We start from the raw sequence: 13,013 nt of genomic DNA on the forward strand, positions 1-13,013 counted from the left end.
AATAAAAAAAATGTATAATAAAAATGAAATAAATATGTATATACAAGGTACAATAATTAAAAAGTAATAATCATAATCAAAATAAATACAAATGTATATACAAGGTACAATAATAAGAAAAAAATCATAAATAAAAAAATATAAGTGAAAATAAAATGTATATACAAGGTACAATAATAAAAAAATAGATCATAAAAAAAATATAGAATATAAAAATGAAATAAAAATGTACAGTATATACAAGGTACAATAATAACAAAGTAATAATCATAATGAAAAAAAACATGCAAGAAAAATGAAATAAAATAAAACACAATCCTAACCAAATTAATACTAAGACCCCCTTCATGCCTATGCAATGCAGGAATGCATTTGTCCTTCAGCATTTGGGAGTGTGTTTGGTGCGTTGCCATTATTTCCTAATGCCACCCCAGCACACCACTTGCATCAACCACAATGCATAGTAGCTTATTACCATGCGTTGTAGTGCGTCATGATTTAGATGAGGTAGACAGCTCATTCAAATTTATGGGCTGCTTTACCATAACGCATGTGTGATGGTGCATTGAGCGTGAGTGTTTTCAGGTGCTTTTGAAGCTTTGTTTTGCGCAGTTTTGCAGGTTTTTCAAGCTTGGGAAGGCAGTTGTCAGTCCCCTTTCAAGCTTTGGCGTGCGTTCACACAACCGTGTCATGTGCCCGCATTGGTGTGAATTCACACAACGCGTCAAAAACGTGCGACGCACTTAAGGTGCCATTTTTTGTTATGTGCATCAAATGCACACAAACGCGTGGTCAAAATGCGGGAAGCTCACAGCTGAAAATGCTGCATGAGCTTCTCTGCCATGTTTGTCGCACATGTGGCAGCCCATTGAAATGAATGGGTTGGTTGTGTGGCAATGTGTGGCAATGGTGGCAAAAATGCATGCGAACTTGCGTTCACGCATCACCAAATGTGAATGGGGCCAAACGCGGAGTAAAAAAACATGTATGCGCACGTATTTCAGGTGCCCCCATTGAAGTCTATGTGTCAGCCAATCATTGCTTTGTATAGTATAGGACAGTGGTTCTCAACCTGTGTAACCTCAGGACCCACATTTGTCCTTGGTCATTAAGGCGCGACCCGAGTCTCACTGCACAGGAATGCACGTCATTGCAGTACCATGTGTTCCGGTGCAGGCGATCAAACTGTGGGTGGGAGGTGCGTTTGGGGTGCCATTCAAATGAATGACAATGCAACACATCTCCCACACCAGAATGCGCGATAGGTGCGATTGCGTGGTAAGGTGCGGTAATTGCAAGGGACTGTGCGATTAACGCACTGTACTAGTGTGAACGGGCCCTCAAAAACACTGACAGACACACACAACCACAGACACAATCTCACTCACTCACAGACACAATCTCACACACTCACAGACACAATCTCACACACACACACACAACCACAATCACACACTCACAGACACAATCTCACACACACAACCACAATCTCACACATTCACAGACACAATCTCACACACACACAACCACAATCACACACTCACAGACACAATCTCACACACACAACCACAATCTCACACACTCACAGACATTCTTATGCACACACAGACACGCTCCAAAAACAATGGAATTATAGTTCTTTTTTTAAGCTCCACCCAGTCTCCCTATTGTACGGGAACTGGATCCTCAGCCTGGGGTCCAGTGTGGGCTGCTGTGTGGTGACCATCCATATGTTTATTGCTTGTACAGCTCCCTTGCGTGTCCTGTAGCGGTGTCGGGAGATAGACTGTGACGTCACTGCGGTCCAGGCACCTCTACACGTGAGGGAGCTGTAAGCAATGCACGTTAGGCTAGAGCTCCCTCATGGCCATATTCTCACCCCACCTCAAGCTGACACTCGGTCACTTGGATCACGACCCACCAGTTGAGAACCAATTGTATAGTGTATAGTACAGTATGTCTTGCTTGGCAGATCTAACGTGATCATTGCAATGAATGGGGCCCCGTCGTCATTGCATGGGCATGCAGTTGCAGCTCAGTGTTGCAATAAAACTCCCATTGGGATTAAAAAGAAAAATCAAACATTCAGGTGGCGGCAGCGTCGCTGCTTCACCCCCCCCTCTGCAAATCGTTCTATCATGGGTCACTTCTCAGAGGGTGGTGGAGGCCGCCACATGTGTGAATGAGGCCTTAGGGCCAATTCACACCAGCTGCTGCGCAAATGCACAGCGGCCAGTGTGTGGTGCCTGACAAGAGTGCTAATCTCGGCACATCACACGGTGTACTTTTTTTTTAGAAGTTTATTGAAATGTCACAGGGTGCAAGGCGGTTGTACTACATGCTGTACGTTTTTTTACTGCACACCATTGCAATGCCTGTGCATTGTGGTTGTGTGAACCGAGCCCATCTGTGACAAGGCAGAGTGCCTTGTCTTGCATTGGAAACAACAGCCCGCCCCAATGTGTATGGGCCCTTGACCTTTTGGTCCCAGTATGAAACCTTCTGAACCTACCTGAAAGGAGGATAGGGATGGAGACCAGGGTGCATGCAATCCAGCAGAATCATTAAGGCCCCTTTAGGGAATTTGGATCCGATAATCCGGTTTAACACTGCAAGTCTTTCCTAACTGCAATCAACAATAACATACAATACTGCACTGCAATAAGATATCACCACCAGGTTCTGAGGGAATCCGTTACACCGCGAGACCCTCAGGAGAAAAAAAAAAAGGCGCTTCCGGGCCTTATTAACTAAATGTGTATTCAGCCCCGTTCACACCTGAGTGCTCTGTCACATGTTTTTTTGCACATTTCCCAACACGCGACATCACAATTTCTTCTTATTTTGACTCTTCACATCTCTACACTCAGGTGCTCAACGCTCAAAAGGGTACATTAACTTTTTTTTTTGGAGCTGTGCCGCGCTTTTTTGGGCCCCATAGACCGGGACACCAGGGTTTTACACATGTGACAAAAACACTTGCAGGAGCTCGTGAAATGCCAGAAATCTGCTCTGCTCGTAGCGGAATGTAGGCCGAGTCCATTAAGATGACTGAGAGCCACAATGTAAACACATACGATGGAACCATTAATATCAGAAAACAACACAAAGTCTAATATAGATTCCACCCAACGATCCAACAATCATTGGTGAGAGGGGGCGGGGCTGTCTTACCTGATCTACACGCCGTCATCAGCTGCCGGGCGTGTTATATGTCTGGCAGGTGTCACATATATTAAGTATGAATTGATGTTAAAGAACAACTCCGGGTAAGCAAATTGTTACGGGGTTCCCACTGAAAGGTTTAAGTGCTCGTTTTGGTCTAGGGGCTGGACTGCCCGGGGGAGAAGGGGCTCCGGTGACTGGTCTACAGCCAGGCGGGACTGAAGATTCTGCTTATATGTTTTCATTTGAGCCTTCTCTAGAGACACACTGCAAGGGTTAACTGTGTACCTTCCTGGAGTTCCTCTTTAAACAAGAACTCTGCTGAGTACATTTTGTTAAACCTTCAATGGAAGTCCTAGTCTGTTTCTAGGGAAATTCCCAAGCAAGTTCCTGGCAGAATTGGGTGTTACATAGTTACATAGTATTTGAGGTTGAATTATGACATTAGTCCATCAAGTCCAACCTATTAGGATCTCATTCTAGGAGTACCTGTACCCCTGTATATTACCTGTACCCCTGTATATTACCCGCACCCCTGTATATTACCCGTACCCCTGTATATTACCCGTACCCCTGTATATTGCGGTCCCTTAAGAAATCGTCCAAAAATTTCTTGAACAATTCCACATTATTTGCTGAAATCACCGCCTGTGGCAGTGAGTTCCAGACCCTAACTGATCTTACTGTGAAGAACCCCCTTCGCCCCTTGTGCTGGAATTTTTTTTCCACCAATTTTAGGTGATGGCCTCTAGTTTTTGTAACGGAGTTAATTTTAAACAGTTTATCGCTAATGTTGCTACCACCATTAAACATTTTGTACATGGAAATCATATCCCCCCTTAATCTCCTCACCTCTAATGTGAACATGTTTAAATTTAGTAGCCTCGTCTCGTAGCTCTGGTCCTCCATACCCCTAATTAGTTTGGTTGCCCTTCGCTGGACTTTTTCCAACTCAAGGACATCTTTTCTTAGTACTGGTGACCAGAACTGGACCGCGTACTCCAGATGAGGTCGAACCAATGATCTATAAAGTGGCAAAATTATAGACTTGTCCCTGCAATACATCCCCTTTTTAATACAGGACAAGACCCTGCTAGCTTTGTTTACAGCAGCCTGGCACTGCAAGCTACCTTTCAGTTTGTGGTCTACAATGACCCCCAAATCCTTCTCCATTTCTGACTTCCCCAGCGGCATACCCATAATTGTATAACCCATTTGTTTATTTTTAATTCCAAAGTGCATTACTTTGCATTTATCGACATTAAACCTCATCTGCCACATTAATGCCCACTCCCCTATTTTATCCAGGTCCTCCTGTAATGTTATAGTGTCTAAGTCCGTGTCTATTACCCTCCCTATTTTGGTGTCATCCGCAAACACGGAAATATCGCTGTTAACACCCTCCCCGATGTCATTAATAAATAAGTTGAACAATATGGGACCCAGCACAGAACCCTGAGGCACACCGCTCATTACACTAGCCCAGTCTGAAAAGGTGTCTGTCTATTAATAATCAGGCAACGTCTTATCTGCATTTATATCGGCTGATTTACATATATGACTTAAAGGAACATGCGTGTTAACGTGCAGCAACACATGTTACATGCATTGCCCATCAATTTATGTCACAAAATGCTGTGACAAGTCTGATTTTTGGGACGTATTGGTACATCGGAAGCCCATTGATTCTAATGGGCTGCTTCATTGCAGTGCACAGTAACATGTGACATAACACACATGCATTAATGAACCGCACATATGTGACCTGTGCATCCACAGTCCTGGATCACTGAACACCAGTGTTGGATTAATTGGACCTTGGGCACCGGGCTATTTTCAACTAATGGGCCCCTTGACAGATTAAAGGTATAATGCATGAGGGCCCATTCAAATCTTTGCCCAACTCCAGGGAAATGAAAGTCACACATGGCCGTTTTTTAAATGCAAAGCGGGGCAATGAGTTACTGTTCATTGCTGCGTTGTACTTTGCAGGTGCATTGCCTTAGTCCATCAAGGTGCCATTCAGATCAATCAAGTCCAATCATTATTCAACCAACATTAATATCCAATCAACATAAATTGTACTGCATTGCATGTAGCGTATGTGACCTCCGTGCTGAAAGGTGACCTTGGCCTATGGATCCATGTACATGAGCATTTGTGTTTTACTTCTCATGTGTTTGTGAAGGATTTGGAAGGCAGTGTTGGGATATTGAATTGGATCTTAAGCAGCGGTATACTCTACAGATCACACATGTGCTTCCAGATACAGGGATCGCGCTCACATACTAAGCCTGATTCACTTAGAAGTTCAGAATCTTCACTGACAATCCCGGGGGTGCTACAGAAGTAAAACAGATATTTTGTCATTCCAACTTCCATCAAGCCACGCCCATTCCACCTTCCATCAAGCCACGCCCATTCCACCTTCCATCAAGCTACGCCCATTCCACCTTCCATCAAGCTACGCCCATTCCACCTTCCATCAAGCCACGCCCATTCCACCTTCCATCAAGCTACGCCCATTCCACCTTCCATGAGCATTTTCTAGCTATTTGAATTTTCTTCTTTAAGCTAGGCTCAGTCTTAGCTCCAGGTTTATATTCTGTACCCAGAAAAACATGTCATAGTAGAGGGTAATTTTTTTTTTTTTAAGTCATCCTTTGTCCTGAGGTTTATGTGTGTCTCTGAGACTGTGCTTGTGGCACAATAATTAAAGTCACACTAAACTCAGACAATAAATCTGAAAAATGCATTAAAGTACCTGAACAATTAACAAAAATGGATCTTATTTGTGTATCACTCGGCTGTAGATTCTAATATCATCTCTGAATTGGTGCTGACACCGTCCTTCCTTCTGGAGGGTGGCTACATTGTTCCCCATAATCCCTGTGTGTGTTGTAAAGTAGCCACCGCTCCAAGCTCACTCTCAGGATGGACTACAATAACAATAACAATTAGTAAACCAAATGTGAGATTGTAATCCATCACAGGAGCGAGCTTGGAGCAGAGGTTACAACACACACAGGGACCATGGGGAACAAGATTAGCCACCCTCCAGAAGGAAGGACAGTGCCAGCACCAATTCAGAGATGATTTGAGGATCTAAAGCCGAGTGATACACAAATAAGATACATTTTTGTTAGTAGTTAAAGTGTTATTAAAGCCTAAGCTTTTTTTGCATATATTTAACGCTAGGAAGCAGTAGATCTATGCAAAAAGTTTAAAAAAAACCATCGGTTTAAACTTACCTGTCTCTTACCTGTGCCCCGTCCGAAAATGTGAAACTGCTCGGGCGGCCGCAAAGCATCTTGGGGCGGGCGCATGCGCAGTTCACATTTTCAGCCGGGAGACAAGGAGAGACACAAGGTAAGTCTATGGACGTGTGCACCCGCATGCAGACACCGTGGGACAGGAAGTGCCAGCAAGGACAGAGGAGTCAGCGCTGGATAGGAGACCCGCCGCAGCGCTGGAGAGAAGGCTGAAAACTACAGGAAAGAAGATGATCGGATTAAGAGACATCATTTAAGGTAAGTGCTTTACTTAACGTTGGGGTGAGGGGAAAAAATTGCCTTTAATGTCACTTTAAGGTACTTGAATGTATTTTTCAGATTTATCTCCTGAGTTTAGTGTCACTTAACTAATATTTTGTAGGTATTCCCGCAGAATGCATGTTGTGGTGCGGTATGCTGACAGAAATGGTACATGCACCTTATGTAGTTCATTCTGGTGCATTAGGCGGCCCATTCAAATAAACAGCAACCTTAACTCAATGCATCTCAATAGCATGAATGGGTCCTTAGGCTCCTTGCCCTGTTGAGACTCCCCTTTCACACAGTACTGAATGTTAACACATGGGGTCCCACTTTTATTTTTGCCCAGGGCCAATTTTGTGGAATACATGACAAAGCATAGTGGGAAAGGTGTGACACCAGAAGCTACGCTTATCTTTGGCCACACCATCAACACCTCCAGAGGACAGCCCCCCCCCCCATATTCCATTCAAAGTGTCCCTGTTAATTATTGATAAATGTTGGCAATCATGTAACGTGTGTGTATGAAGTAACACTATGCACCAAAGGGAAAATATACCATACCACCCTTTCTTTTCATTGTATTAGAAGAGAATGAAAGAGACAACGTTCACTTTACAATCATTTGTGTGAGTAGTTATGTGTGATGGCGTCTGACTTGCTGTATAGAGCGCCTTCAGATTGGATTTCCTGCCACCTGTTTTGCTCTCTTGGGCAGTAGCAGAAACCCCGACCCCCACATCTGTGTCTACAGTATTGTACATTCAGTGAGCTGTATATTTGTCTGCAGCTGTTTGGGAAATCCGGAAACCATGGCCAGGTGCTGGCACTTCAATGCAGCCATTGAGAAATGGTGTTCTAGCTAAAATGATATTCTTCAGATGAAAGAGAACCGGTCACAATGAACCGGGTTCATACAATTATCTGTATAGTCAGTATTTATTATGAATGAGATTTGTAGTCTCCCCCCTTTAGTTTTACATACGTTGGCCAAGCCTACACTCTAGTTGGAATGGCAGTGGTCACCTGGAGCATGTCCTCTTGTTGCAGAAGACTGGGCTTTGGAGGACCAGGGAGCTGCAGGTATCTCTATGTCTGCTGCAGCAACAATGGTAGCTCACATATTTCTACCTGACAGGTTTATTTAAAGCATGCTTATTCCGGGTCAATGACATGGCACTGATGCATGAGGGTCAGTATGGTGACAGGCAGGCAATGGCGACCTCTAGTGAGGGTAGAACATATATGAAATACGTCTACTGACTTCTTTCCTATCCTATATACCAGGGGTGGGCAAACTCCGGTCCTCCAGCTGTGGTACACCTACAAATCCCATTAGGCATTGCAAGAGTGACAGCCACAGGCATGACTCCCAGAGGCAGAGGCACGATGGGACTTTTAGTTTCACCACAGCTGAGGGTCAGAGTTTGCCGACCCCTGCTATATAGTCTAAAGTTAGACTGCAACTCACTCACTGCTTTAGAACTGGCCATACACCACTCGAATTCGGCCCCATCTGCACCTCTCCAATCAATAAAAGTAAATTGTTCAATCAACTTTTCTAGAAGGAAACGGTCTGAAAATTCTTGGCCAAACAGTGACTGTAGCCAATCAGCTGCAGTCATGGATAGGGCATTCTCAGAGCCACACACCTGCTGCTGTCAGAATACAATAGCCCGGGGAAGGGGATTCCGGGGGCCTGGTGACCCGCTTTAGACCTGGTGGGTTCTGCAGTGAATTTAACTGCACATAGCATGCTCCACCTTAGCATAGGGTTTGTTCCCTCCTCTGTTACCAACACCCCCACCCCATCTTAAGTGCCCACACATACCATTCTCACTGCATATTAGGCAGGGTTCCCCCCCCCCCCCCAAGATATTGCTCAATAAGCAGTATCACAACCCTATAAATGTCCTTGTTCTTCCTACAGACACTGATCACATTGCTTGAGGTATGATACTGCTGGACATTGCTTGGGGGTGTGGATACCACTTGGTGGTCAATGCTACAGGGAGGGCATGTACATGTCCTCTCTACAGACTGACCACCAAGTGGTATCCACACCCCAAGCAATGTCCATGTCATCCCTACAGACTTAGCTTGGGGTGTGGATATTGCTAAGTGATCAGTGTCTGTAGGGAGGACATGGACTTTGGTTGGGTTGTGGATACTGCTAATTGATCAGTGTCTGTAGGAAGGACATGGACTTTGGTTGGGTTGTGGATACTGCTAAGTGATCAGTGTCTGTAGGAAGGACATGGGACTTTGCTTGGGGTGTGTATACTGCTAAGTGATCAGTGTCTGTAGGAAGGACATGGGACTTTGCTTGGGGTGTGTATACTGCTAAGTGATCAGTGTCTGTAGGAAGGACATGGACTTTGGTTGGGGTGTGGATATTGCTAAGTGATCAGTGTCTGTAGGAAGGACATGGACTTTGGTTGGGGTGTGGATATTGCTAAGTGATCAGTGTCTGTAGGAAGGACATGGACTTTGGTTGGGGTGTGGATATTGCTAAGTGATCAGTGTCTGTAGGAAGGACATGGACTTTGGTTGGGGTGTGGATATTGCTAAGTGATCAGTGTCTGTAGGAAGGACATGGACTTTGGTTGGGGTGTGGATATTGCTAAGTGATCAGTGTCTGTAGGAAGGACATGGACTTTGGTTGGGGTGTGGATATTGCTAAGTGATCAGTGTCTGTAGGAAGGACATGGACTTTGGTTGGGGTGTGGATATTGCTAAGTGATCAGTGTCTGTAGGAAGGACATGGACTTTGGTTGGGGTGTGGATATTGCTAAGTGATCAGTGTCTGTAGGAAGGACATGGACTTTGGTTGGGGTGTGGATATTGCTAAGTGATCAGTGTCTGTAGGAAGGACATGGACTTTGGTTGGGGTGTGGATATTGCTAAGTGATCAGTGTCTGTAGGAAGGACATGGACTTTGGTTGGGGTGTGGATACTGCTAAGTGATCAGTGTCTATAGGAGGGACATGGACTTTGGTTGGGGTGTGGATACTGCTAAGTGGTAAAAAGTACATGTCTTTTCTACAGACTTTGATCACTAAGAAGTATCTGCACCCCCAGCAATAAATATGCACCGCTTTTCCCTATACAGTTATCACATTTGTTTGCCACAGTGTGCCTTTGAAGCACAGCGAGCTGTATAGTTGCTGCTTTATCTTCTTTTAGTATGAAGTATCCATCTCCTGCAGTATTAATGACCATGTAGCAAACCCAAAAAGAAAATCCACTGGACCTCTTTTACCTAAATAAGAACTGTCTGTGCTGCCACACAAACTGATTAAAAAACGTTGGATTATAAAAGGGAGAATCTGATTGGTTCCCAAAAAGCAATACAAACAATTCTGATGGATTTCAGCCCATTGTTTCCATATAAAATTACAAAACAATTTAGGTTTCATATTGTGATTGAGCAGGATATGTCCCGTCCCTTTTATCCCACTTCAGTCACACACAACCAACACAGCTTGTATATAATATATATTCTACATCAATTAACGTGTATCTAAAGCCAACTCCTTTTTTTTTTTTTAGTTTTGAATAGAGCAGTGAGGGATTAGAACCCTTGTCAAGTTTTGATTGCTGTCTATGTGCCTGTTGGTGAGACTCACCCTCTTTGTCCCGGTGACCATAATTATTTATGAGTTATCACTAGAATAGGAGAGGTGAGGGGAAATCTTCCAATGAGGACGCTTGTTCCGGTGACAACTAAGAGGTACCTTCACCTCACTTCCTAATGTGTCTATGGGACAGGAAGTGAATGAAAACATCACAGATACCAAAAATACCCCAAAAAAACAAGAAACCCCCCACAAAGTCTTATCCCTTCCCTAATAGATCTTCAACTGAAAAAAGAAAGTTTTGGCTTGGTAGAATTAAAAGCTTATTTTCCACAATATTTTTAAGAAAGACTCCACACTTGGCAGGTATATCAATTTTTATTATTTATATTTAACAAGCTTTAAAAATACAGAATAAAATAGCTTTTTTTCTACTATTATTCACAACATCTGGTCCAATATTACATATTTTTTAAATATATTTCAATGATAAAATGAAAGCCATGTTAGAAAAAAAAAGAAAAAACACTAAATATGACATTTTCTTTAAAAAAATGTAACAAATTATATCTTGTGGAGAAAAACATGTTACAGTCAAAGACAAAAATCCAGCAATGAACCCATGAACTACTGAAAGACTATCAAAGAGCAAGATATTCTTTCCGGCAGTCTACGAGTTACAAATATGAATCGCCTTCAACTAAAGAAAAAAAATAAAAATTAAACATAATAGATAATATAATTTAAGTTCTTTCTGAACGCTAGATACATCAGCAGAAGGCAAAACAAATATAAGTGCATGTACTCAGTCAGTTGTACTTACAGGTTGTCAATTGTGAAAAAAGGAATGTCACTGATATGGTTGTAATGGCACAGTTTCTTCAAGCCAGAGGCAGCGGCTACATCACAGACTTGTACAATGTAAACTAATCTGCGGTAATACACGGGATCCGTCATACGGGGCTTGGTAAGGAGCATTTACAACTCAATCACCAGACCAAAAATGAAATGGCACATGACCAGCCTCAACTTCTCCATGTTGTCCCAAGCAGGACTACTCCAATGACATGGTTTAGCGTTGTCCCAGTGACTGTAGGGCCAACTATTGGATTTCTTTTTAGATATTTTATCATTTTGCTTTTTTAATGTGCTTCAGAGTGTTTTTGCTTAATGAGATTCTGATTAACACTACATATCCGTACTCCCGAATCAGATACCCAGGTACAGGTAAGTTATATCATAGCAAATATCTGGAAAAAAGAAGTCAAGGCAACTGGACTTGCTGTATTTTTCTTGAAGACGTTGCACTGGTCGTCCAACCAGCTTTCCCAATTCAGAATGACTTGTACAAAAAAGTATGTGGATTGGAGCGACGTTCACCATATTTAGTCCCAGATAATTTTTGTACAAGTCATTCTGTATTGAGAAAGCTGGTTGGATGACCAGTGAAACATCTTCAAGAAAAATACAGCAGGTCCAGTTGCCTTGACTTATTTTTTACAGATATACCATGACCTGGACGAATGAGAACCTTCAGACATATATCGTAGCACGCTCTGTGGAATATTAAAGTTGAACTCCAGACAGATACAGAAAAACACAATTGAATGCAATTATGTATTCACTTAAAATAGCACTGGATGTCATTTTAAATGCAGCTAGTACCCGAATTTGGCTTGGTATCAGCCTCTTGTGATCTGTACACCAGAGCTCAGATCTGAAGAGGGAGGAGCAGCACTAGGTGCCAATCAGGCGAGCTGAAGTTGGTGCACTAATAAAGAATATGCTGACAGGAGGAGTGAGCATAGCAGAGACAGCAGCTGCCTCTCCTTTACCGTTTCTTCACATGCCATGGACAAGGGATGTGACCAAGCTGTATTACTTACCTGCCAGTAGGAAAAGTTCAGGTTACCAACCTGCCTGCATGGCCTGACATGGCTGTGTGCATCTCTGGACTGATATACAAATCCTTTAGCAGGTGAAACAGTTCCCACAGATGTATTTCAACTGTTTTTCAGCGATTTGTTTGGAGTTCAGTTTTAAAGCATTGCTATGGTGGAACATCATGCCAATCCTGCTCCCTAAGGGCTCATTCACATCAGCTTTCACACCCATGCAGAGACCTATTCTCAGGAGGGACAGGTGCAGTGTGTAATTACATGCAGTCGCCTGTACATCCCTTTGGGAGGACGCGGCTACACACGACCAGGTTCAGCTCGGGGTACACGCATTTGGACGCAGCACTCAATTACATGCAGCACCTGTCTCTCCTGGGAGCAGGTCTCTGCACGGGCACATTCTTGTGGTAACGAGTCCTAAAGTCACAAATGACAACAGACACGAAATATCTTTGCTATAGAAACTCTATTCCAGGATCCCACACAGGTTACGTATGATACCAAGTGCCTAGACTTTAGTCACATGATCTCAACTAAAGGGAAGGATCTGCCAGTGTGAACTCTGATTCTCCTCTGTCAGAGATCATGTAAAAATTGCTAAGGGCATCTGATCATGAGGTTGGTTGATGTGGGATCGCAGAGCAACTGTTTCTGCAGCAAAGGGATTTCTACATCACCAGTAATGGCCATTATATGGGGGTGGCTTTGGAAAGATTGGGGTTCTTTTACTAGAATGCCTTACAGTTATTGTGTGGAACACTGATAAACAATCCAATGAGAACATGAAAGATAGGGGACAGTACAGAGAAGACAAATTTAAGAAGATATATATATATATA

The sequence above is a fragment of the Nanorana parkeri genome, unplaced genomic scaffold (genome assembly GCF_000935625.1).
Source record: "Nanorana parkeri isolate BGI_ZX_2015 unplaced genomic scaffold, ASM93562v1 scaffold1234, whole genome shotgun sequence".
Taxonomy (NCBI): Eukaryota; Metazoa; Chordata; class Amphibia; order Anura; family Dicroglossidae; genus Nanorana; species Nanorana parkeri.